Source organism: Canis lupus, chromosome 4 (assembly GCF_048164855.1).
Source record: "Canis lupus baileyi chromosome 4, mCanLup2.hap1, whole genome shotgun sequence".
In the NCBI taxonomy this organism is placed as follows: domain Eukaryota; kingdom Metazoa; phylum Chordata; class Mammalia; order Carnivora; family Canidae; genus Canis; species Canis lupus.
This window is the reverse complement of record NC_132841.1, coordinates 14,028,418-14,053,642: the sequence shown is the minus strand read 5'-3', so window position 1 is coordinate 14,053,642 and position 25,225 is coordinate 14,028,418. Positions and strand designations below refer to the sequence as shown.

The window sequence follows — 25,225 nt, the reverse complement described above, 5'->3', positions numbered from 1 at the left end:
TGCATTGAGACTCCATCACAGTCTAAACCGACCTTATGCCCAATCCTGCTTCTTTCCATTTGCTTATACAGGTGTCAATCCCATAAACATTCCACAATTCCCTGCATACTAATCTCCATCCCAGTGTCTGTTTCCAGGATTATATTCTGGAATATTATATACTGGAAAATTCCAGTATTCCAAACTGCAATACTCCCTTCATCTCCCACTTCCATAATGTACCATGAAACTTAAATGTCTCAATGAATAAAATCCTATGATACTTTCAGAAATGCGTATGTAGGGATGCCTGGGTAGCTCAACAGTTGAGTGTCTGCCTTCTGCTCAGGGTGTGATCCAGGGATTCCGGGATCGAGTCCCTCATCGGCTCCCTGCATGGAGCCTGCTTCTCTCTCTGCCTATGTCTCTGCCTATGTCTCTGCCTCTCTCTCTCTGTGTCTCTCATGAATAAATAAAACCTTTTAAAAAAAATGTGTTTGTATAATTGACAAAATCATTTTGAAACACAAGTCAGAGTCATTCTAACTCTCAAAATGGAAAATAAAGACAGAAAGACAAGCACCATCTTTGGAAGGACCTGCCTCTCTAAGTTTCAAGCTCTCTCTTTAGTCTAACATGGGGTTTTTGTTTGTTTGTTTGTTTGCTTGTTTGTTTTTCTTTATATATGCCTAAATGGAGGCAAAAGCAGGTAAAGAAAAACATCCAGGAATTCTAATACCAAAACAGAAATAGGTGAGAAATATTTTTCCTATTGTAGATGATACTAAAAAGTCATAGGGGTGCCTGGGTGTCTCAGCCAGTTGAGCATCCAACCTTTGATTTCCACTCAGGTCATGACCTCAGGGTTGTAAGATGGAGTCCAGGAACCAGGCTCCAGCCAGGCTCAGCATGAAGTCTGCCTGAGATTCTCTCTCTCTCCCCCTCTTTCTACCCTTCTTACCCCTCCTCCTCAAATAAATAAATAAATAAAATTTTTAAAAAGCCAAGAACCTGGGATCTGGATCATTAATTCTTAGGATCACAGAGAACCTGGCACTTCTTATTCCTGATGGCAAAAGATGGAATATGAAGCCTTTCAACTAGTAGTTTACTGATTCTGAAGTGGAGGCAAAGGGAACCAGAGACATGTTTAGAATCTCACAGAACGTTTTTTTAGCATTTGGTTCTAACTAAGAGTACCAACTCATTGCCTACCTATGGCTTCATCTACTTTCCCTAGTTTTTTCCTTCCCCTTCCTGTTTTCCATTTGCTTCCTTTGCTTCTGCTTCCTCCTCTTTGGTTCCTTTTCCTATTTCCTCTCCCTCTCACTTCATTGAACTTTTTTATTGACTGGAGCTTCAGTCGTGGTTGCATCACACAGATTGCTTTTTCCGCAGTAAAGCCCTGATTTGGAAGGGAGAAAGAAGAACTTTTCATCGCTGTGTGCAAATGTGATTCAAATATGGTGAACTAATTTATTCTGTAAAACTTAATTAAAACCAATAAAAAAAAGGAGACAGCTCTGGAGGGAGCAGTAACTCCCTTGGCAGGACCTGGGTGAGATGCATTCAGTTGGGACTTTTTAAATCTTATTTGATTTGGCCTCATGATTTTCGGAGGACTTGGTTTGGTTTTATATGCTACTAAAATGCTTTTAAGTATTTAATGGTTTACTCCAATTGGGGAAAGTTTTGTTAGGTTTTCTCTAAAGTTTCCCACAGGAAAGCCTTGGTTTTTTATTTGTGACTGGAATATTTTGTGGCTTTAGAAATTACCAGGAAAATTTTTAAAAATGCTACTTTTGAAGATTTCCAGATGCACACAAGTATATTTTCATATATCTTACATCACATCCCTCATTTTGAAGTGATTGTATCTGAAAGTATGAATAAACAAGGTCAGAGTGGAACTTGCAAGAATAGTGACTTCATGCTGAGATTGCCATTACATTTGAAGCTTCTTGATTGTAGAATTCTTAAACACTATTGAAATGCTTCATGCCAAACAGAAAAATAGACTACAGACTGATGTATGGATACATGGATGGAGTGAGGCAGGGAGGGAGGAAGGAAGGAAGGGTGGCCCAAATAAATCGATCCATGAATCCCAAAGTGTTGGGATACATTTGCCTATATTCTTCCTGCTGGAACTGGAATTAAAGAGAGAGGTTAGAGCTGCTGCACTTAGCCATACTTAAGAGTAGAGGGAGATTGCTAAGCATGGAATCTTAATGAAATCTCATACCCAGCACCAAACTTTGCCAAGAGAGATACTCTATAAATACTGGATAAATTGAATTGTCCCCCCATTTAGAAAAATTTAATAATTTTTCATGGAACACGCCTCTACCTTTGACCTAGATTCTACTATTAACATCTTGTTCTACTTGATTTATCATATAACTGTCTATCCATCCCTATATACATCCAGCAATTCATATTATTTTTTTGGCTGGGTACTGTATACTTTATTAATGGCACATGATAAGGTAGGATTCCCTAAATTCCTCCCCCTCTTCAGGGGGTCTGGAATGGAAACTATGTGGTGGTTGGGAGATTCTCAGTGTGTTGGGAGATAAGTTGGGACAAGGACTCCCCAGCAGCTAAGGAACTCTCTCTTCCTCTTTATCTTGCTGGGGTTAGTGGTCCACAGAGCTCTTATTTCTGAGAGGCCATGTGGACCATAAGTTCCACCACCCAGTTGCCGTAGTCAAATTCATTGTCATACCAGGAAATAAACTTGACAAGTGGTCATTGAGAGAAAAACAAGCTCGAGCACTGAAAGTGGAAGAGCAGGTGTTATTGTTAAAATTGCAGGAGACAACTTGGTCTTCAGTGTACAATAGGGTGCCTTTGAAGGGGCCCTCTGATGCCTTCTTCAGCTTCTTCCTGATGTTATTATATTTGGCAGCTTTCTCCAGGCAGCAGATCAGATCCAGGACTGACATGTTGGCGGTGGGGACAAAGAAGGCTATGCCAGTGAGCTTCCCATTAAGCTCAGGGATGACCTTGATATAGCCCTGGTGGCTCCAGTAGAAGCAGGAATGGTGTTCTGGGAAGCCCCTTGGCTATGATGCCACAGCTTCCCAAAGAGGCCATCCACATTTTCTGGGTGCCAGTAATGGCATAGATTGTGATCATGGGTCCCTCTATGGCGCCAAAGTTGTCATGGATGACCTTGGCTAGAGGGGCTAAGCAGTTGGTGGTGCAGGAGACATTGCTGACAATCTTGAGGGAGTTGTCATACTTCTCATGGTTCACAACCATCACAAACATGGAGGTGTCAGCAGAAAGGGCAGAGATGATGATCATCTTGGCCCCACCCTTCAAGTGAGCTCTAGCCTTCTCAGTGATAGTGAAGACTCCAGTGGGTTTCACAACATATTTAGCACTAGCATCACCCCATTTGATATTGGCAGAACCTCACTCCTGGAAGATGGAGATAAGTCTTCCACTGATGACAAGTTTCCTGTGCTCAATCTTGACATTGCCATTGAATTTGCTGTGGTTGGAATCATACTGGAGTACGTAGACCATGTAGTTGGGGTCAATGAAGGGGTTACTGATGGTGAAAATAGCCTCTTTGCCAGAGTTAGAAGCAGCCCTAGTGACCAGGTGACCAATACGGCCAAATTTATTTACTCCAACCTTCATCATCATGTCTTGGGGATGTGGCTTGGCATTGCACCAGAAGATGTGGATATCTGTTGAATGGGGAAAGGTAGAGGAATAACTCATATTATTTTTCATGCATTTCAAGTTGAATTGCAGGCATTGGTAACTTTCTCCATAAATACTTTGCATCCATATCATTAGAATTCAATATTTGTTTCAAGTCTTTGCCTTTAAAATAAAGTGATCATTCACTAAATTTTGACCAATGCAAACACCTGTGCAACACAAATCCTTATCAAGATTACCATCACCCCTGGAAAATTTAGCAGTGGATATTTGAGAGTCTTTGAAATAATTTCTTTACCTGTTTACTCAGAAAGAAACTGTTCAAGAATAATTTAAAGAGTTTAAAATTTGATAGGAACTCTCCACCCTCACAAATTGCTTCAGATATCATATCATTAAAGAGTTGCTTTCCTCTATTTGTATTAGCAAAATCCAAACTCTAAATGCATAGTTGATGGCAAGGGAGAGACTTATGAGTATGTACAATATTAGCTGATGGTCCAGTGAGTTGGCAGTCAGGCAGGAGAGAATAAAGCAAAATTAGAATCCTATTTTGTTATGTGGATTTAAAAGATACTGCATACAAATAATTTTTGTCAGAACAACAGATACACTTTTGGTCTTAATACATGTAAGTATGTTTTCTTTGCAATGGATTTTCCTGGGACATCACCTTTATGGGGAAGAGAGAAAAAAACAACCAAGGAGCCCTCTGTGAAGTTGTGCATGTTGCCAAGTTGAATCCAGTGCCAAGCTAAATCCCTACCACATGGTACATATAAGTTGAATCTCTTCCAAATGCAGGGCTCCTTCTTAAGTAGCTGTGTTGACTAATTACTTTCATCAGGATAATTGCACCTAAGAAAAGGGTACAATTATTTCTACTGAGTAGAATGTTGACATCATTTAATGAAGAATTAATGCATGTGGTGACAAACTATGTATTTAGAGAGGAAATAAAGCACTTACCAACAATCTGTTTCCAAGAAAGAATTTTTAAGCATGTCTGGTATGCTCTTAAGTATTCAGAATGAAGCTAATACCCATTTCCACAGCACACAAGACTCAGCCTCTATCTAAGCCCATGCATGCCAATGAATTGACATCCACTAGGCTCGAGTGGGTTCTACATCATGGTTTAAAGTCATAGCTGCAATTCAATTGGGCTAAGGTAGTACCCACTCACATCATCATATCTCAAAGTGACCTTCCCAGTCACTGTTCCACACAAAGAGTAACCCACATCATCCTTCTTTGTGGGGATGACAAATTTTATAAAACCATAATGCAGAGGGATTACAGTTAAAATCTCCAAAGTATTGACTAGGACCTAGAATAGTCAAGAGACCTAAAATTTATTCTTTCATATATTCAATGAACACATAATGACCAATCAACTATTATATGGAAGGTGCTATTCTAATTGCTACATAATAACCCAAAAGGAATCTACATTCCAGAGGTTTGTAACCACAAAAAGACCATTCAATCATTAATTCAACATATCTCTATTGGTAACGATGGTGAACTTTGTGGTCCACTGCCCAAATACTCTTTTAAGACTGACAAACCCATTTCTCCAGCTTCCAGGAGTACAGACTGCTAATAGCTCACAACTGAGTTCCTCCCCAGGAATTACTCTAAGCTGAAAGAATACACATCCCCCTTCCTGGAGGTTTCTGCATCCAGTGACTGGTGGTGCTAGAGTACTAAGGCTCTTGACTCACTTAGAACAACTGTGAAGAACATCACAGTTCCAGATATCAACATAGAATCAACTGAGGCCCTTCTTGAAACTATGTCACAATTCAACTTCTCCCTTTGCCCAGTCCAGCAACTCTCACTCATCACAGCTGTTATTATTAAAAGCACTCTTCAGTTAACTTCCTGATGCAAATTTCAGTCTCAGTCACCTGAGGAAGCCAACCTGGGACAATTGCTGCCAAATATGATTCTAGGATGACAACTATAAAATGGAATTTACAAGCTGGATCATCACCTAGCTCCAAGATGAGAATCCCATTACTAGTGTACAGTTATGGTGCAACTATTTAAAATCCCACTAATGGAGAACTGAGATGGAAATGAAACCCCAAGGGTAAAATACTGCCAACATAAGGTGGTACAAGACGCTAAGGGCCTTGCCAGTAATATAAAAAAGACTCATCTCCTGCAACCAGAGGACAGGAAAACTGCAGATCGAACCCAGACAGAGCTGCAGAGAGAGCTGACTTCTCCATACCAGGTTGTTTTTTAAAATATAGGCAGTGTTCTGGTTGGGAAGGAGTAGGACATGGAGACTTGAGATGGGAACATGTTGGTTGATGCATTAGGAAAACTTGAACCTTTGGAGACGTTCAGACTGCCCTGAATCCTCTAGCTATTCAAAAGTAGTCCACTCCTCTCTCTTTAAAGTCTTGCACTCCTCATTCCACTTTTGCTCATATATGGTACAGATGCTTTTGTACTTCCAAAATAACCTATACCCTTTATGATCTGCTCCACATTTTCTCCTGGCCACCAGTTCATGGAGAAAGTTATAACAATCCATCAGTGATAGTTAACCTGCTAAAGGAACTTAAAAACTATATATCAAAGAAGCTGTACCACCTAGTCAACATTTCTCAGCAGGAGCCAGGATAGTTTACATGCATCCTGGGTATGCTGTATCAAGGAGAACAGAATGTGAAGTTGGAAAGGGATGAGTTTGTCAATATGTGAGCAGTCTCTTGTGATCCAAGATTTACACCCCATCAAGGACCCCAGAAGACAGTGCTAATATGTTGCTAGGATGATTCTTAGAAGCTTGGACAAAGCAATAGCCCACACCTAATGAAGTAGAATTGAGACAGATGGCAAAGACAGTAATCAAAAGATTCAGAGAAGTGAGGCTGCTAGATAACATATAATACATAATCCATAAAACCAACCCATTTATAATGTTCTAAGAAAGGGCCTAGAGAGCAATCCATTTACCAAAGTGTTAAGTGACATTCCAGTAAGATGGGCACTAGCATCAGTAAGCTCAGTGACAGCTGTCTTTGGTCTTCCAGTGCAATGAGAGATTCTGCTAAAGAATTAGGCTCCCCAATAACAATGGACATGAGAGGATCCTCATATAAAAGATATAGGTAACTCAACCCACTGAAAATAACCCACTTAACTGAAAAAAGCAAGGGGAACACAATTATCTTAATAAATAGTAAGGTCAAAGTAGTAATCAAGGAAGCTGACCTCTAAAGAACCATGGAAATGGTTAATAGAACACGGTACTCCAAATGTCATGATAAATGGGCAGCCTTTGAAAGTATTGCTCAAGATGTACAATGAAAAGAAATTAAGGATGGATGATCAAGAGGCTAGAGGTGGACATCTCAATAAAGATTCACAAACTTGTCCGATATCCAGACCTGAGCCTTTCTCAGTCCTGGAATACACTGGCTGATGGAAATGTCATGTCTCCAGGAAAAAGAATTCCATAACACCATGAAAGGTTGCTTGGTAATGATTATTACATAAGGGATCTCTGTCCATTTACTCAAATAACTTCATACTTGAAAAAGAAATATCCAAATATTTGGATGAGAACTGTAGGACAGAGTCCAAATTGACATCTTTATCAAAGCATCTCAATGGACCTCTATTTTAGTGGGGCTAAATGGGTACATGCAATAAGTGGAGTTCTGGTCCATACCTGCCCACTATGGGTCCACTGAGGACCTTGGACCTACTCCATCATCATTTCCCTAGTCTCTGGGTGTATAATTGGAATAAATATTCTTGGTAGTTGTTAGGACCTATACACATCTCCTTTAGTCTGTAGGTTAAGAGCTATTATAAGAAAAACCAAGTGGAAGACTAAGAAACAGCCTTCTTACTCTCCTTCCAGCCAAGACTGTATGCTGGGACATCCTCTCCAAAGTGAGTGACAAATCACAGCGTCTCATAACCTCCATCAATATGAAGGAAGCACAATGTGTGGTAGGCCTTTTTAGGTTCTGGATACAACATATTCCACACTTTGGAATACTGCTTCCACCCATTTACTGAGAGACACAGAAGACTTATGGCTTTGAATGAATCCCAGAACAGGAAAGAGATCTGCAACAGGCCCAAATTGTAGTGCAAGCAGTCATTCTATTTGGGGCATGAGACCTAGCAGACCTTATGGTATTAGAGGTATCTGTGTTGACAATAGATGTGTAGAGTTTATGGTGAGCTCTAATATGAGAATGATATTACAGACTTCTAGGTATATTTTGATAGCAAGGCTCATTCTATCTACTGAAGAGATTTCTTGGCCACTTAAAAAAATATGCTATTCATTCCTGGCTGGAATAGAATATCAGATCATGGAACACCAATTGATCAGTGGCCCTAGCTTCCCATCAGGAGCTGGATTTCCAAACCCATCAAGGCATAAGGTTCAGAGGACTCAGCAGCAATTCATCGTTAAAATGGATGTGTTACTTTTGGTATCAGGTATGAGAAAGTACAGAAGGCACCAGTAAGCTATATGGGCAGGTGGCCAGACTCCCATGCCACACTCCACTATTTTATCAGTACCCCTCCCTCCAACTTATACATATGGCCCCATGGTGAGGGTGGGGAGGGAATGGAGGATGGCATATGATTCGGTGATAAAGAAGGAAAAAGGTCAAATAGGTTTATTTGAACCATAAACTGCCCTGTACTTCTCACCTCCTCTCCTAAATGATGGTCTATGAAACTATCTTGGAACGGTGGTGCTAGATGCCACCTGGTGTTTGAACAAGGTTGCTATCTGATAAAATAATTAGTTGCACCATTACTTTTTATTCATTCATTAAATAGCTACTTGTTGAGCCCATACTTTGCATTACCCTGGGTATGAGAAGGACACAATAAGTAAAACAGACAAAAATGTCTTCCTTCAAAAACTCAGTAGCTACATGCAAAACAATGAATCTGGACTACTTTCTTATACCACACACAAATATAAACTCACAATGGATTGAAGACTTAAATGTAAGGCCTGAAACCATAAAACCTCTAAAAGAAAACATGGGCAGTAAACTCCTGGACACAGGCCTTAGAAGTATTTTTCCAGATCTGTTTCCCAAGACAAAGGGAACAAAATAAAAATAAACAACTGGGACTATATCAAACTAAAAAGTTTTTGCACAGTGAAGGAAACTATCAACAAAATTAAAAGGTAATCTGAATGGGAAAGATATTTGCAAGTGATATATACAATAAGGGGTTAATATCCAAATTATATAAAGAACTTATACAGCTCAACACCAAATTAAAATTTTAAATTAAAAAAAAATTAAAAATGGGCAAAGGACTTGAATAGACATTTTCCTAAAGAAGGCAGATAGCCAATAGACACACCAAAAGGTGCTCAACATCACTCATCATCAGGGAAATCAAAACCATAATGAAATATCACCTCACAACAGTAAGAATAGTGATAAATTAGAATAAATTAGAATAAAAATAAAGAAAAGAAAAGAAAAGAAATAAAAAATGTTGACAAAGATGTAGAATAAAGGGAACACTCATGCATTGTTGGTGGGAATGCAAATTGATGCAACTAGTATGGAAAACAGTATGGGGGTTCCTAAAAATTTTAAAATAGAAATACTATATGATCCATTAATTCCACTATTGCGTACTTACCAAAAGGAAGTGAAAACACTAATTTGAAAAGATATATGCACCCCTATATTTATTGCTGCATTTATAATAGCCAAAATACAGAATCAACCAAAGTGTCCAAATAAATGAATGCATAAAGAAGATATACTGTGTATGTACAATGGAATATTATTCAGCCATAAAAAAGAATGAAGAATTGCCATTCACAACAGCATGAATGGACCTAGAGGGTATTATTCTAAGTGAAATAAGTCTGAGAGAGAAAAACAAATGCCATATGATTTTATTTGTATGTGGAATCTAAATAACAAAACAAAATAACAAGCAAACAAAAAATAGAAACAGTTCCATAAATACAGAGAACAAATTGGTGGTTGCCAGAGGAAAGGATAAAATAAATTAAGGGGGATTAAGAAGTACAAACTTACAGTTATAAAATAAATAAGTCATGAGACTGAAAAGTATAGCTGAGGAAACATAGCCAAACAAAGATCTATTTACATTTCAGTGTAGGGCTCTTAAAACGCAAGCAAGTAGAAGTTACAGTATGTATGGTGATAATTTCTACGTAGAAAAATAGAGAAGTTAGAGGGATTGGAGGTGTCTAGCTTCTACATAGAGGTCTGGTTTTGAATAACATGTTTTGGAAAGGTCTCCATGAGAAGTTTTAACTTTTGAGCAAAGGACTGAAGCATGTATCTGTGATATTAACATTCTAAGCAGGAAAAAAAGTAAATGAAAAGGACCACAGTCAGTGGGCATCTCTGAAATGTTCAAATGGGAAAAAGACAAATAGGACTGCAATCTAGAGAGGAAGGCGAAGTTGTTGGAAGTGAGCTCAGAAAGTAATGAGCTACCAGATTTTGTAGGTTTAGAGATCACTGTAAGGACTTGGAATTCTGCTCTTAGTGAAATGGGGAGCCATTAGAGGATTTTGAACAGAGGATGGATATGATCTTATATTTTAAAATAATTTATCTGGTCTCTGTTGAAGATAGACCATTGGTGAGATAAGAATGGGAGCCTTAAGTTGCTATTACCCAAGAGGGAGATAATGATGGCTTATACCAAGATGATAATGATATAAGTGATAAGTTGTATGAATTTGGATTTTTCAGGTCAAAAATTATTTGCAAACAGATTAAATGTAGGGTGAGGGAAATAGACAAGTGAAGGATGATTCTAAATGGTTTTTCCCTGAACCCAAGTGGATGGCCTTTGCATTATTTAAGAAGGAGAAACTGAGGGAGGAGCAACTTGGAGAAGAAAAATGAAGAATTGGCTTTTGTGCATGTTAAAATTGAGATCTCTATTTATTAGATACCAAGTGGAGATATTAAAACTCGACCAATCTGGAATATGTATTTGAGGTATGTATTTGGCTGAGGTATGTATTTAAGGATGATTAGTATGTGGGTGGTATTTAAAGCCATGAGGCAGATGAGACCTCTAAGTTGGTACGAGTAGATAGAAAAGCAAAGGAGCTCGATCATTAAGTGTTGGGATCATTCTACCATTGAGATTGGGGGAATCAGGAGAATCTGTAGAAGTGCAAAGGAGTAGCCAATAAGGTAGGAAAAACCAAGATTGTATGGTGTCCTTCAAGCCAAAGTATTTCTAGAAGGATGGAATGATCACCTGCGTTAAATAGTTCTGATAAATTAAGTAGAACATGAAGACTGACAACTGATCTTTAGAATTCCCAATGTGAAAGACATTGGCTTTGGTAAGAGAAGTGTCTTTATCAGTCTTCATCAATAGTCAGATCAGGATTCCACACACAAGTGCATCTCCTCTCCTCATTAGTTCCAACTCAGGAATCTAGCTTTCACAGCCTTTGTAAAGATGAAAAAATAATCTTTCTCTTTCTTTTCGCTTTCCCTTTTCTATTTCCCTATACACCTGTCTCTTCTCCTTTCACTCTACATTTTGCCTCTTCCTAAATAGAAAAATAATATAATGGTTCAAAACCTAAAAATGTCAAGGGAACAAGTATCATTTACCTCTAAATTTCTAACAGTTTCTCAATGTTTTCCTTCAGAATACTGACAACTGTCAACATCCACTTCTTATTATCTTTGCTTATCCACAGGAAGCAGGTTTTAGAATAAAACATGCAACATGCAACTTTTTTTACCTAGCAAGTAATTGCAAATTATATTTCCACTATGTTTTCATTTCAAATGCACTATATATTAAACAAATATTAAAGGCCCTTCCTGGACTTTTTGGGAGCAAGAACCATATATTTTGTTCTAATTACCCTCCTTACCACGTGCCTTGTATAGTGATTTGCATTTGATAGGACTTCAATTAATATTTGTAAAATTGAATTAGTATTTTTTCTATGGATAAATGGTTAGTTCCAAAAAGCTTACCTGCAACTGAATTATAGAATACAAACTACTTACAAGATATAGATATGCTGTATGTGCCAAACTTTGCCTCATAGAGCAATAAGAGTGGTGGTAAGGAGACAAGCATACATGATGTCTCCACATAAGGGGTTAAAAATCAAATGGAGGAAGATATAAGTGGACCAGGTGAAGACCTAGGGGAAAAAACCAACATGTCCTGTCTAAAGGGGAGTTGCTACTCAATGTTAAATAAATGTAGCTATGTAAGAAGACGAGTCTAGTGTTGCTAGGTCATCCCATATCTTAAGAGAAGTTGGACATTCAAGTTATCTGAGTTTTTAAATGTTGGCTATGAATCCAATCTTCTTAAATGGGGGTGGAGAGGGGCCAAAAGCAACAGAAATGTTCATTGAAGGCTCTTCTACAGATTTGTCACCTCTGCCCTAAATAGGCATGAAAACTTCTGAGGAAAGGAACTAGTTTTAAAAACTAGCTCAGCTTGCTGCCTGTCACCCATCTAAATATGGCCCTAGGATATTTCATAGATGGTGGGGAGATAGGATTGCTACCATCATTCTAAAAGATTTATATTAAGGAGGCTACATTAAGTTTCATAAATTACATCATTCAGTAGGAACTATACCTCCATCTATATATCTACAGATACCAAGTACTTCTTTTAATGAGATAACCATTCAGACTGCCTGAGATGTCCCCAGTAAGCGATCTACATGCATGTTCTATTATTACCTCATAAATAGCATCATGGAAGGCTTTCCTATTTTTAGTTCTTTCATAGATTATTCATGAAGAGTTGTAGACCGTCTGTGAAATTCACTAACCTTTCTTCAATTCTCCCAAAGTAGTGGATTCCTTTTGGTGTACCTCTGTCTTCTGGAAACTGTTCCCTTCCTGTTCTGTTTCATTGAGCTGGAATCATCTTGGATGAAAAACAGGCTGGCATCCTCAAAATACCAGTGTGTGTGTGTGTGTGTGTGTGTGTGCGCGCGCACACACGCACACACTCATGTTGCAGCACTGTGGGGCTGGAAACTGGCTTTAAAATTTGTCCTAAAAACCAGGGTCATAAACTCAAATGTAATTATTTATCTTCCTCTTAAACAAGAGAAAAGCTTTTTTTTAAAGCTCCCTAATGCATTTATTGGCTTTGCCCTGATGGAAGTAATTTGAACATATCCCTAAAGCATTCACCTCATTTCAGGGAGAATGTGGTTCTGGGATTGGGCACAAGCCTAAATACAGCATGGTTTTGTGCTAAACTATATTGACAAGTGAGAAGGTCTCTTACTCCCCACTGTTCCAAGGTATAATGTAACATTGAAATACATTCTACTCTCCCCTAGCATTTTCCTTTCACAGGCCCTAACCTGTTTTCTTAAACTAACCCTAATACCCTAATCCTGAGGAAGGGCAGAGGCCAACTTATTATTTATTTACTTATTTATTTATTTGTTTATTTATTTAAATTTCCTAGCACATGCAAGCAAATGAGCCAGAGTGAAGAAAGTTTTAGTAGGGGATCATATGGCCTCTGTGGGGATCAGGCAACTCTCCAGCTCTCAGTGGTTGTTCTAATCCTAACCTCCTGCTGGCTGGAGAATTCCTTTCAGATTTTTGGGTTGCTTTCACATAAGTGATATTATTCAATGTTTCTGGCTATCTTGTATGTTTGGGGAACAGAAGAGACACTGATTATGACCCTTTAACAGGTGAAAAAAAAAATAAAGACGAGAGTTAAATGGTGGTGGAAGGAGAACCAGAAATAGTTCTCTTGGATCACCCATAGAGCCTCTTTGCTATTTGTGGCTACTTTTTCTAGACAGATCCAGCTGCAAACAGACAGCATATTCCAGCTTGGAGACTTGTCCTTTTCTCTAACTGGAAGGTTCTTCACACAGAGGGCTGTCTTCACACCATTTAACATCAACTAAGATGCCACTGTACAAAGAGGCCTTTCCTGACCACTCTGTCTAATGTCATTCTCACTTCTCTGCCAGTCACTCAATCACAACATATTTTCCCCTTGATAGCACTGAAAATATCTTCTCCATTTACTTTTTAACAAGTGTATGTTTCTATCTACCCTCATACTATGTACCATGAAAGCCAAGAGGATGTCTCTCTTTTTCATTCTTGTGTCTCAAAAACTTAAAACAGTGCATGGCACTTTGAAAATATTCAATAAATATTTGCTAAGTAAATGACTTCCCAATGATTTGATTTACTATATACTTTAATCAGTAAAATTCAAAAAATCACAATAAATGGGAAAGGTATTGTATGAGAAATCAGAAGACTGGGGTTCTAGTAGGAGTCCCCACTACTTAAAAGTGGCCAAAATCTAACATATTGGTTCCTGTATGGCAGCATATGGTTGAGACATCCTAGGCCATCTACATCATTACTTATAGCTTCCCCCTTGAACTCTCATGTCTCATCAACCAATTCTCTTCCTGAATTAAGAACATTACCATTTCCTCACAGTGAAAACTTCTAGTAATACCCATTCTTAACCATAGAGAAAAGAGAAAATAGCTTTACCAAAATCATTGGCTCAAATATTCCAAACTTAAATAGCCTATGAGGTAATATATTTCCTTAATTCTTAAATCTCAAAGTCCTGATCCTAACTGACTGTAGAAGGCCCATTTTTTTCCAGGTTTCCTTGCCCACATGTCTCTAGGAAACTCTAGAAAAACTTAGTATGATTCTCATATATATCCTAATTGTGGCTCACTATCACAGCCAACCAGTTGGCCTCATGCTACTGGTCTGTTCCTTCACAGATTTCCTCTTACCATCTTGAAATCATTTTCTGTCCAGCCACTATTGCCTAACACTGAGTCATTTTGCCTCTGCTTTGGTAACAGACCTTTCCGTCAGGTCTCCATGACTGTGGAGACCAAGATGTAGTCTTAGCATGTGCTAGAGACAGACAAGAATAGCAACAATAAAGAACTTAAAGGCAATATAAGTTGTGACTACTCTCAGAATTCACTAAACCTTTCTCTAGGATCTTCATTGATTTTTTTTCTCTTCACCATTTCCTTCTTTTTGCCTACTTTGAGTTTGCTTTATTCTTTTCCTACATTCTTCAAGTGGAAACTTAAACAATTGATTTTAGACCTCTTTTTCAATATAAGCTTTTAAAGACATAAATTTCACTTTCAGCAGTGCTTTAACTGCATCTCACTAATTTTGATATGCTGAGTTTTCATTCAGTTAAAAATATGATCTAATTTCCCTTTGATTTCTTCCTTTATAAGTTAACTAGAAATGTATAGCTTCATTTTCAAGTATTTGGGGATTTCCCAGATAGCTTTTTTGTTATTTATTTCTAGGTTAATTTTAAAATCTTTTGGTTAGTTGAGGTTTATTCTATGGTCCAGAATAGAGCCTACCTTAAAGAATGTTCAATGTGCACTTTAAAGAATATGTATTCTCCTGCAGCTGGGTGAAGTGTTCCATATGTGTTCCATACATTCAATTAGGTAAAGCTAGCTGATAGCATTTGTGTTCTAAATAACTATCATTGTTTCTAATTGTTCTAAAAAGAAGGGAGTTTAGAAATCTCCTACTATTATTATAGATTTGTCAATTTATTCCTTCCGATTCTATCACTTTTTACTCCATGCATTTTGTATATTTATTATTAGGTCCACACATTATTAAGCTTTCACATAAGTGCATTTGTTCATTATTATAAATTCGCCTTTATCTCTTATGATTCTTTGTTCTGAAGTTATCTTTGTCTAATAATATAGCTAATTTATATTTCTTATACTGCTTGCATGCTATATCTTTTTGTGTTCTTTCGCTTTTAACCAATATCTATCTTTTTAAAAAGATTTTATATTTTTATCTGAGAGAGAGAGCATGAGTGGGGCAAAAGGAGAGGGAGAAGCAGACTCCGAGCTGAGCAGGAAGCCCAATGCCAGACTCAATCCCAGGACTCCAATATCATGACCTGAGCCAAAGGTAGACGTTTAATCCACTGTATTTCCTATAGACGCATATTTTTGGATCTCATCTTTATCCAGTTTGACAATTTCTGCCTTTAAACAGGAATGTTCAGAATATTTAAGTTGAATGTAGCTATTAATAGGTTTGGTGTAAATCTACCATCTTGTTATATATTTTGCATTTATTCCTTCTGTTCCTTATATCTTTTACCCCTTTTCTGCCCTTTTTAAGGTTGGGTATGTTTTATGACTTTATCTCTACTGTTTATTAATTAGCTCTTTGTTTTATTTTTATATTTTAGGCTGGTTGGCTCTATAGTTTACAAATGCATTTTTACTCATCAAAGTTTACTTTCAAATATCATCCCACTTCACATATAATGTAAAAACATTGCAGCAGTGAACTATGAAATGCCCATTGAATACTCTGTGCTAATGTAGTAAATCAATTTACTTCTACAAAAATTATGACCACCCCATTATAGTGTTGTTAATTTTGCTTTAAATACTGCATTCCATTAAAAGATTTTGAAACAATGGGTTAAAAGTCATATGTATATTCAAGTATTTACCACTTTCAACATTTTCATTCTTTTGTATAGATCCAAATTTTAGGCATATTATTTCAGCCTGAAAAAAACCCATACTTTAACATTTCTTATAGTTAAGGTCTTCTGGCAATAAATATGCTCAGCTTTGGTGTTTCTGGAAAGGTCTTTATTTTACCTTCGTTTGTGAAGAACAGTTTTAGTGAATATAAAATCCTACATTGACACTTTAATTTTAGCATTTTAAAGATGTTGTACCACTCCCTTCTGGCTTATGTCGATTCTCACAAAAAGTAGGTGATATTTCTTATCATTAGTCCCTTTATATAATTTGTCTCTTATCTCTAGCTGCTTTTAAGATTTCTCTCTAACTGATGCTCTGCAATTCAATTATGGTGTACTTTGAGGTGTGTGTATGTGTGTGTGTTTCCTGAGTGGTGTCTATTTACCTTCTTAAATCTATGAGTTAATAGTTCGCATCTAATATGGAACATTTTTTGTCATTATTTCTTCAATATATTTTTGTCCTTTTTTTTCTCTTCTCTCCTTCTGAGATTCTACTTACAGTTTTGTTAGATCACTTGTTAACCCTGAACAAGGCTCTGTTTACTGCTTTCAACATTGGTTCTGAAGCTCTGTTTACTGCTTTCAACATTCTTTCTCTCTGTGCTTCTCTTTGGCTAATATTTGTTGCTATTTCTTCACATTCATTGATCATTTCCTCTGCAGTAACTAATTTAGTGTTAATACCACCTAGTGAAATTTTCATTTCAGATATTTTTCACCTTAAAAGTCATTTTGATTTCTCTTTTATATCTTCCATTCATCACCTGACCATGCCCTATGTTTCTTCTAAATACTTGAGCATATGGGGCATACTCATAGTGGGCATTTTAACATTGTTGTTTGGCAATTTTATAATTTCTATAATTTTTTAGTCTATTAATTTTTACTAATTTTTTTCTCATTTGAATTTTTTATTTTCTATAAAACTATCTCTTCTCCCCCACAAACATGGAAGAAACATAAGCTCCTGAAAAGAGGGGCAAATATCCCTTGCACAGCAGCTTGTAGAGAATATCCGGTTCTGGGAAGAAAAAAAGGGCAAAGAATTCAGGATACAGAGAGGTCAAAGTCCCTCATTCATTAAAGTAATGATTCAGGCCTCCAACTCATACCTCTTACAGGCCAGGAGACAGAAGGCCATTATTTTATAGTACTTTTGGCCCATCAGTGAGCCCTGCATCTCTTTATATTGCCAACCCATGAATACCACCCACTAGGGGTTGTTGTAGTCAGGAAGTGTAGGGCTATAGTTCTTCTTCATGTCCCACACATTTATCAACTGAGCCTTCATTATTTGTTTTAAAGTGACTCTCTTTACTAAAATTAAGAATGAAAAATTTCTTGACCAGGTTTCCATATTCCATGGGCAAGTAGAATGGAATATGATATATTCTGCTCCGTATCCACTCCTGTAGCTTCTTGAAGTTCTGTCTATCAAAAGGCAGGGATTCCCTGAACAGTATATATAGGACGACTACAGCTCTATACATATACCTTAGATCCTTGGTGTACTTTTGAACCTGGAAGAGTTCTAGGCCAGCATGGGAGGAGGGGCTGTCACAGAAAGTATCTACAAGCAATACATTTTTGGTGGCAGTTCTGTATATCAGACACTGACAAAATTTGCTCAGGCCTCTTTCTCTTATACACTACTGAAGGAGTTCCACTGAGTTTCATCAATGACTTTCTCAGACACCTCTTTTTGAGTCAAGACGTGTTAGACTAATTTCTTCTTTATGTAGTTACCATTACTGATAATCTCAAGGAGTCAGTAGTTGGAATGCAGGTCTCCTTCTCAGTAGATATGAAAGAGAGGCCTGGCAACATTATGAACTTACTGCTAAACTAATCTTGAAGGTACCAAGAAATCAGATTAAAATTGAGGTAAGTTGATGAGAAGCTTTGTCCAATTCACTTTAAAAAAATCACTTCTAAAGCCCATCTAAGGGATCCCTGGGTGGCGCAGCGGTTTGGCGCCTGCCTTTGGCCCAGGGCGCGATCCTGGAGACCCGGGATCGAATCCCACGTCGGGCTCCCGGTGCATGGAGCCTGCTTCGCCCTCTGCCTGTGTCTCTGCCTCTCTCTCCCTCTCTCTGTGTGACTATCATAAATAAATAAAAATTAAAAAATAAATAAATAAATAAAGCCCATCTGACAAACTGATCTTTTAATGGAATCAAAACAAAATGCCAAAAAAAATAAAAATAGACAAAATAAATACAAACTAAATTTTAAAAGAAAAGACTGAGAAAATATAAGTAGGAAAAAAAAAGAAGAAAAAGAAAATTAAAAAGACAAGAACAAATGGGAAAATGAAGAGTAAATGAAAAAGAAAAATTAACAACAAATAAATACATTTTAAACACCCACAATGACAACAAAGAAAGCTAAATTTGGTCAAAGTCCCTCAAGTCACTGAAAACCATCTTATTGGACTGGAATAATCAAAACCCAGGTCCAAAAAATTAAAATCATATAAAGCATCTTTTCCAGCCACAATGTTATGAAACTAGAAATCAATTACAAGAAAAAAAAATCTGGAAAGAACACAAATATAAGAAGGCTAACTAATATGTTACTAAACAGTGAATGGGTCAACCAAGATATCAAAGAGGAAATTAAAACATACATGGAAACAAATGAAAATAAAAATATAATGCTCTAAAGTCTTTGGGACACAGCAAAAGGTTTTCTAAGAGGGAAATTTATAGCAATACAGACCTAGCTCAAGAAATGAGAAAAATCTCAAATAAACACCCTAAACTTACATCTAAAAGGGTCAGAAAAAGAATAAAGCCCAAAGCTAGAATAAGGAAGGCAATATTAAAGCATAAATAAATAAAATAGAAAATAAAAACAATTTAAAAGGTCAGTGACAAAAAAAAAAAAAAAAAGGTCAGTGACACCAGGCGATGGTTCTTTGATCAACAAAATTGATAACCTTTTAGCCAGACTCATCAAGGAAAAAAGAGAAAGAACTCAAATATATAATATCAGAAATGGAAAAGGAGAAATAACAACTGATACCACAGAAATAGTAAGTTTTATAGGAGAATATTATAAAAAAATACATGCCAATAAATTAAACAACCTACAAGAAATGGACAAATTCCTAGAAATATATAATCTTCCAAAACTGAAACAAGAAGAAATAGAAAATTTGAACAGACCAATTACTAGTGATGATATTGAATCAGTAAACAAAAAACCCACTGAAGATCAGGATGAGATGGCTTCACAGATTAATTCTACCAAACATTTAAAAAAGAGTTAATACCTATTCTTCTCAAGCTATTCCAAAAAACAGAAGAGGAAGGAAAACTTCCAAATTCATTCTATGAGGTTATCATTACCTCATAGATACTAAAGATACTAAAAAAGACAAAGATACTAAAGACAAGACAAAAACAAAAACAAAAATTCCAGGCTAGTATCTCTGATGAATATACATGCAAAAATCCTCAACAAAATATTATCAAATTAAATTCAACTATACGTTAAAAAGCATTCACCACAATCAATTTAGATTTGTTCCAGGGATGCAAGTGTAGTTCAGTATTTGCAAATCATCCAATGTGATAAATCACATTATCAAAGAAAGATTTTAAAAAGAGGATTATCTCAATAGATGCATAAAGAGCATTCCACAAAATAAAATATCCATTCATTATAAAAACTCCGGAAAAAGTGGATTTAGAGGGAACATACCTCAACATAATAAAGGCCACATATGAAAAATCCACTGCAAACATCATGGTCATTGCTGAAAAACTGAAAGTTTTTCCTCTAAGATCAGAAACAAATCAAAGATGTGCATTCTCATCACTTTTACTCAACATAGTACTGGAAGTCCCAGCTGCAACAATCAGACAAGAAAAATAAATAAATAAATAAATAAACAAACAAATAATAAATAAATAAATAGATAGATAGCTTCCAAATTGGCAAAGAAGTAGAACTATCATTATTTGCAGATGACATGATACTATATACAGGAAACCCTAAAGAATCCACAAATATTATAATTGATAAATAAATTCAGTAAAGTTGCAAGATACATAATTAATATGCAGAAATCTGCTGCATTTCTATATATTAAAAACAAAGTAGCAGAATGAGAAATTAAGAAAACAATCCCATTTACAATCACATCAAAACTAATAAAATACCTAGGAGTAATTTAATGAAGGAGGTGAAAGATCTATACTCTGAAAACTATAAAACATTGGTGAAAGAAATGCCAGATGACCCAAACAAGTTAAAAATTATTTCATATTTGTGCATTGGAAGATTAATATCATTAAAATGTTCATACAACCCAAAGCAATCTACGTATTCAATGCACTATCAAAATATCAGAAGCATTTTCACAGAACTAGAACAAATAAAATGAAAATTTGTATGGAACTACAAAAGATCACAAATAGCCAAAGCAATCCTAAGAAAGAACAAAGCTGGGATATCACAATCCCAGATTTCAAGATATACTACAATGCTATAGTAATCAAAATAGCATAATATTAGCATAAAAATAAGCACACAGGTCAATGAAGTAAAACAGATCCTAGAAATAAACCCATGCTTATATAATCAATTAATTTTGACAAAGTAAGTAAGAATATACAATGGGGAAAAGACCATTGTATATGTGTTCAATAAATGACACTGGACAGCTACATGCAAAGAATGAAACTAAATTACTTTCTCATGCCATACACAAAAATAAACTCAAAATGGGTTAAAGATCTAAATGTGAAACCTGAAACCGTAAAACTCCTAGAAGAAAACGTAAGATAGTAAATTCTTACATATAGGCTTCAGCAACATTTTTCTATATATAATCTCCTCAGGCAAAAAACTTAAAAGCAATAATAAACTATCAGCACTACACCAAGATAAAAAAGCTTTTGCACAGTGAAGGAAAGGAAACAAAACAAAAAGGTAGCCTACTGAATGGGAGAAGATATTTGTAAATGATATATCCAATAGGAAATTAATGTGCAAAATATGCAAATAACTTATACAACTCGATACCAAAAAAACAAATAATCCAATTAAAAAATGGGCAGATGACCTGAAGACATGTTTTCAAAGACATACAAATGGCCAACAGACACATGAAAAGGTACTCAGCATCACTCACCATCAGAAAAAATGCAAACCAAAACCACAGTCAGATCGCCTTACACCTATTGAAATGGCTAGATTCAAAAAGACAAGAAATAAATATCGGTGAGGATGTGGAGAAAAAGAAACCCTTATGTACTGTTGGTGGGAATGCATATTGGTGTAGCCACTGTGTAGTCACTGTGGAAAACCATACTCAGCCATAAAAACAAGAAGATCTTGCCATCTGTAACAACATGGATGGATCTAGAGCATATTAGGCTAAGTGAAATAAGCCAGACAGAGAAAGAAAAATACCATATGATTTCACTTGTATGCGAAATCTAAAAAAGAAAAAAAAATCAAACACACTCTCTAATATAGAGAATAAACTACTGGTTGTCAGAGGGGAGTTGGAGGGGAGATGGGTGAAATAGATAAAGGAGATTAAGAGTAGAAACCTCCAGTTATAAAATAAATATCATAGAGATAAAAAGTATGATATGGGGAATATAGTCAATAATATTTTAATAATGCTCTATGCTGACAGATAATGACTATACTTATCACAATGAGCACTGAGTAACATAGAATTGTTGAATTAATATGTCGTAGTCCTGAAACTATATAACACTGTATGTTAATTTTACTTCAACAAAATTGGTCACATCTGGAAATAATTCGTAGTATCATATTCAGTTTTTGGCTTTACAAATCCTTCACTCCTTTAAAAACTTATGGAGGAGCTCCCTCAAATTTTGTTTTTTTGTGGAAAATTGCTGTTGATGTTTAACTTATTAGAACTAAAAACCTATAGGATGTTTCTGTAGCCTTTTCATTTCTAATTTGAAAAGCTGCAATAATTTGGATGTTTTAAAGAACTCATGATGTCTACAATTTCAATTACAAATTCAATTCCTTTTTCTTTAAATTCTGAATAATTGGTCTCAAAATGATACCTCAGCTTAATTGGCATCAACCCCAGCTTAATTGGCATCATGATGCTATACAAAAATATTCTGTTGCATAAGACACAATAAGGTACAGTATTACTATCTATAAAGCTGAGTGGAAGGTAACTTTGACCATATTTTATTTATTTACAGCTGTGTCCAGCTTTCTTTGGAATAGATTCCTCCCTTCTTAAACTCCTACCTCAGGCCTCTGCACTAGCTCCTAATCCTGCCCAGGTCTGTTTCCTCAGAGATCCACAAAACTCCTTTCCCCACCTTCTTTAACTTTGGTCAAAATGTCATTTTCTTAGTGCTTTCTCTACTTGGTCTTGCAACACTCACTGCACAACCTATCCACTACTCCTATTTATTGCTTTCCATCTATTGTAGGAATTTTTCAAATACATATAAAATTAAATAAAATAGTATAAAGATTCTGCCTCATATATTTATCATCCAACAACAAGAATTATCAAATTTTTGCAACCCAATGTTATCTTACCCACAAATATTTCAGTCTACATCTTTAAATGACAACTACTTTTATTTCTTTGGAATGCAGCCACAACGCCATCATCAAATCTAACAAAATTAACAATACCATATATTATCAGTCCATTTTCTAAATTCCCACTTGTCTTAGAGGTGCCTTGGTACGGTTAGTATCTTTGAATAAAAGCCCAAACAAAATGTACAAAGAACTTTATTCTCTACCACAGCAATATCGTCATTCAAGATACCACATATTTTATTTGATTATTGTCTGTTTCTCTTATAGACTATCAACTCCACAATATCAATTGTCAATGTTAACTATATTTTCTTTTTCCCTTTTTTTTTTATTTTTTTTTTATTTTTTAGTGGCTGATGTTGAATTTGCAGTGTACATTTGCAATTAATGAAAGTCTCCTTTCAAATAATACTACTATTTTATGGGTAGTATAATTGCCTTATAACAGAGTATATATAATTCCTCCTTTATAACATTGTCATCACCCACTTCACTTATCTATAAGCTATAATCACTAAACATATTGTTGCTATCATTATTTGAACAAACCATTATTTGTTAGGTCAATTAAAAATAAGAAAAATGTAAGATTTTATTTTACTTTTTTCCCAACACTTTTCTTTTCTTTATATAGATCCAAATTTCTGACCTATATATAGTACTTGCCTTCCTTCTGAAGAATTTCTTTTAACATTTCTAGTAAGGGAGATCTTGGATTTCCCTCAATTTCGGCTTGTCTGAAAAAGTTTTATTTCTCCTTAGTTTTAAAGAATAATTTCACTGGATATAACATTCTTGTATCATTTGATTTTTTTTTCATCCAACGCTGTATTTCATTCTGTACTTCTGTTGCTTTTTTGATTGCTGAAGAGAAATCTGACATAATTATTATTTTTGCTTCTCTACAGGTAATGAATTATTTCCTCTGGATTCTTTCAAGATTTTCATTTTTCTTTGGTTTTCTGAGATTAGATATGATATATCCAAGTTTTCTTTTTTTTTTAAATATTTGTCCTGCTTGATGTTCTCCTAACTTCCTGGATCTACGGTTTGGTATATATCATCAAGTTTGGAAAACTTTCAGTTTGCTTGGCTTTGTTGTGAGAATAAGAGTGATAGCTTCCAAGCTCTTTACCTGTCAGATAAGAAACTGGATATATCCTCACTTATTTTTATCCTGGTTATGTACTAAACTTTTCTAATTCTTGTCATGCTGAAAAATTTTTCTATTGATTCCTGGACATTGTGATTTTATTTTTTTGGAATGCTAGAGTCTGTTATATTTCTTTAATGAATGTTGAATTTGGTTCCTGAAGATATTTAAATAATTTGCACATTAGTTTCATCCTTTCAAGTTTTGTTTTTAAGCTTTTTGATCATGAGTCTAGACTAGTTTTCTCTTTATAAACCTTTAATGAATGTTCTTTGTATTCATACAGGTTTCTCTATCATAGTTTGGGATTTAAATGATTCCAAGTCCTGTGTAAATTCTGAGGGTTATTTGGCTGACAACTCCCACCCCTATGCAGAAACTGTTTTTTCCTCAGAAGTTATTTTTTGTCCTGCTTCATGAATGTTACTCTTGCACATGCAGGTGGTTGTTCAGTCAAGGCCTCAATGACAGACATAAGCATACTTCTGGGGCTATTTCCCTGCATATATCTCTCATGAATTCTAGTCATGCCAGCCTTTCTTAACTCCAATCTCTGAGTATCCAACTCAACAAGACTGCTGAGCTGTTTGGATTTCTACTCCCTGTGCCACAACTTGAAAATGTTTTCAGGCATAGAACCAGGGCAATTGTACCATTTACTTCATTTGTTCATCTTCTTTCAAAAATCACAGTCCTGCATTGTGTTTGATATCTGAAAACAATTGTGTCATATATTTTGTCCAGCTTTCTAATTATTAACAATAAAAGGTACAAGGTGAAACAGAGTGGCAGAGTCCCATGAACATAGCTAGATAACTATCAAATCATCCTAAATACTGCAGTAATCAACTTGAAGATTGAAAGAACAAACTCCACAACTAAAGGAAGAGAAGAGTTCACATCAAAGAAGGTAGGAGGTGTGGAGACATGGTTTAAGGGTGAAATGGATTGTGGGTGCTGTAGAGGGGATGGAGATGTGACCACACACACACACACACACACAGAGAGAGAGAGAGAGATGCACAAGGAGAACATTTCCCAAGATGTTGTCTTGGGAAATAAGAAGAGCTGAATTTCATGAGTTCTTGCAACCAGTGGGGATTAAAGCCTAGAGTTTTAAAGGTCAGCAGGCTTGACTGGGGTAGATCACAGGGGGAAACTCTGCTCCTGGAGGGAAGGTTAAAAAACAAAAACAAAAACAAAAACAAAAAAACAAAGAAAACAAAAACATAGAAGGCAAACAGC

The 25,225-nt window shown here is 36.0% G+C and overlaps 2 long non-coding RNA genes across 3 annotated transcripts; one reads left to right on the top strand and one right to left on the bottom strand.

Annotated features, from left to right (window-relative positions):
• Nucleotides 1-1,779: 1,779 nt before the first annotated feature.
• Nucleotides 1,780-7,147, bottom strand: LOC140631878 (uncharacterized). The gene is made up of 2 exons (XR_012029397.1): nt 6,895-7,147; nt 1,780-3,683 (listed from the first exon to the last, which is right to left on the bottom strand). It is a non-coding gene; the product is annotated as an uncharacterized lncRNA (long non-coding RNA).
• LOC140631879 (uncharacterized) lies at nt 5,497-24,746 on the top strand. Of its 2 annotated transcripts, none has more exons than XR_012029399.1 (4): nt 5,497-7,581; nt 10,624-10,673; nt 15,529-15,659; nt 24,267-24,746. It is a non-coding gene; the product is annotated as an uncharacterized lncRNA (long non-coding RNA). The 2 variants fall into 2 exon arrangements; XR_012029398.1 differs by lacking the exon at nt 24,267-24,746 and adding an exon at nt 22,470-22,700.
• The last annotated feature ends 479 nt before the right edge of the window (nt 24,747-25,225 follow it).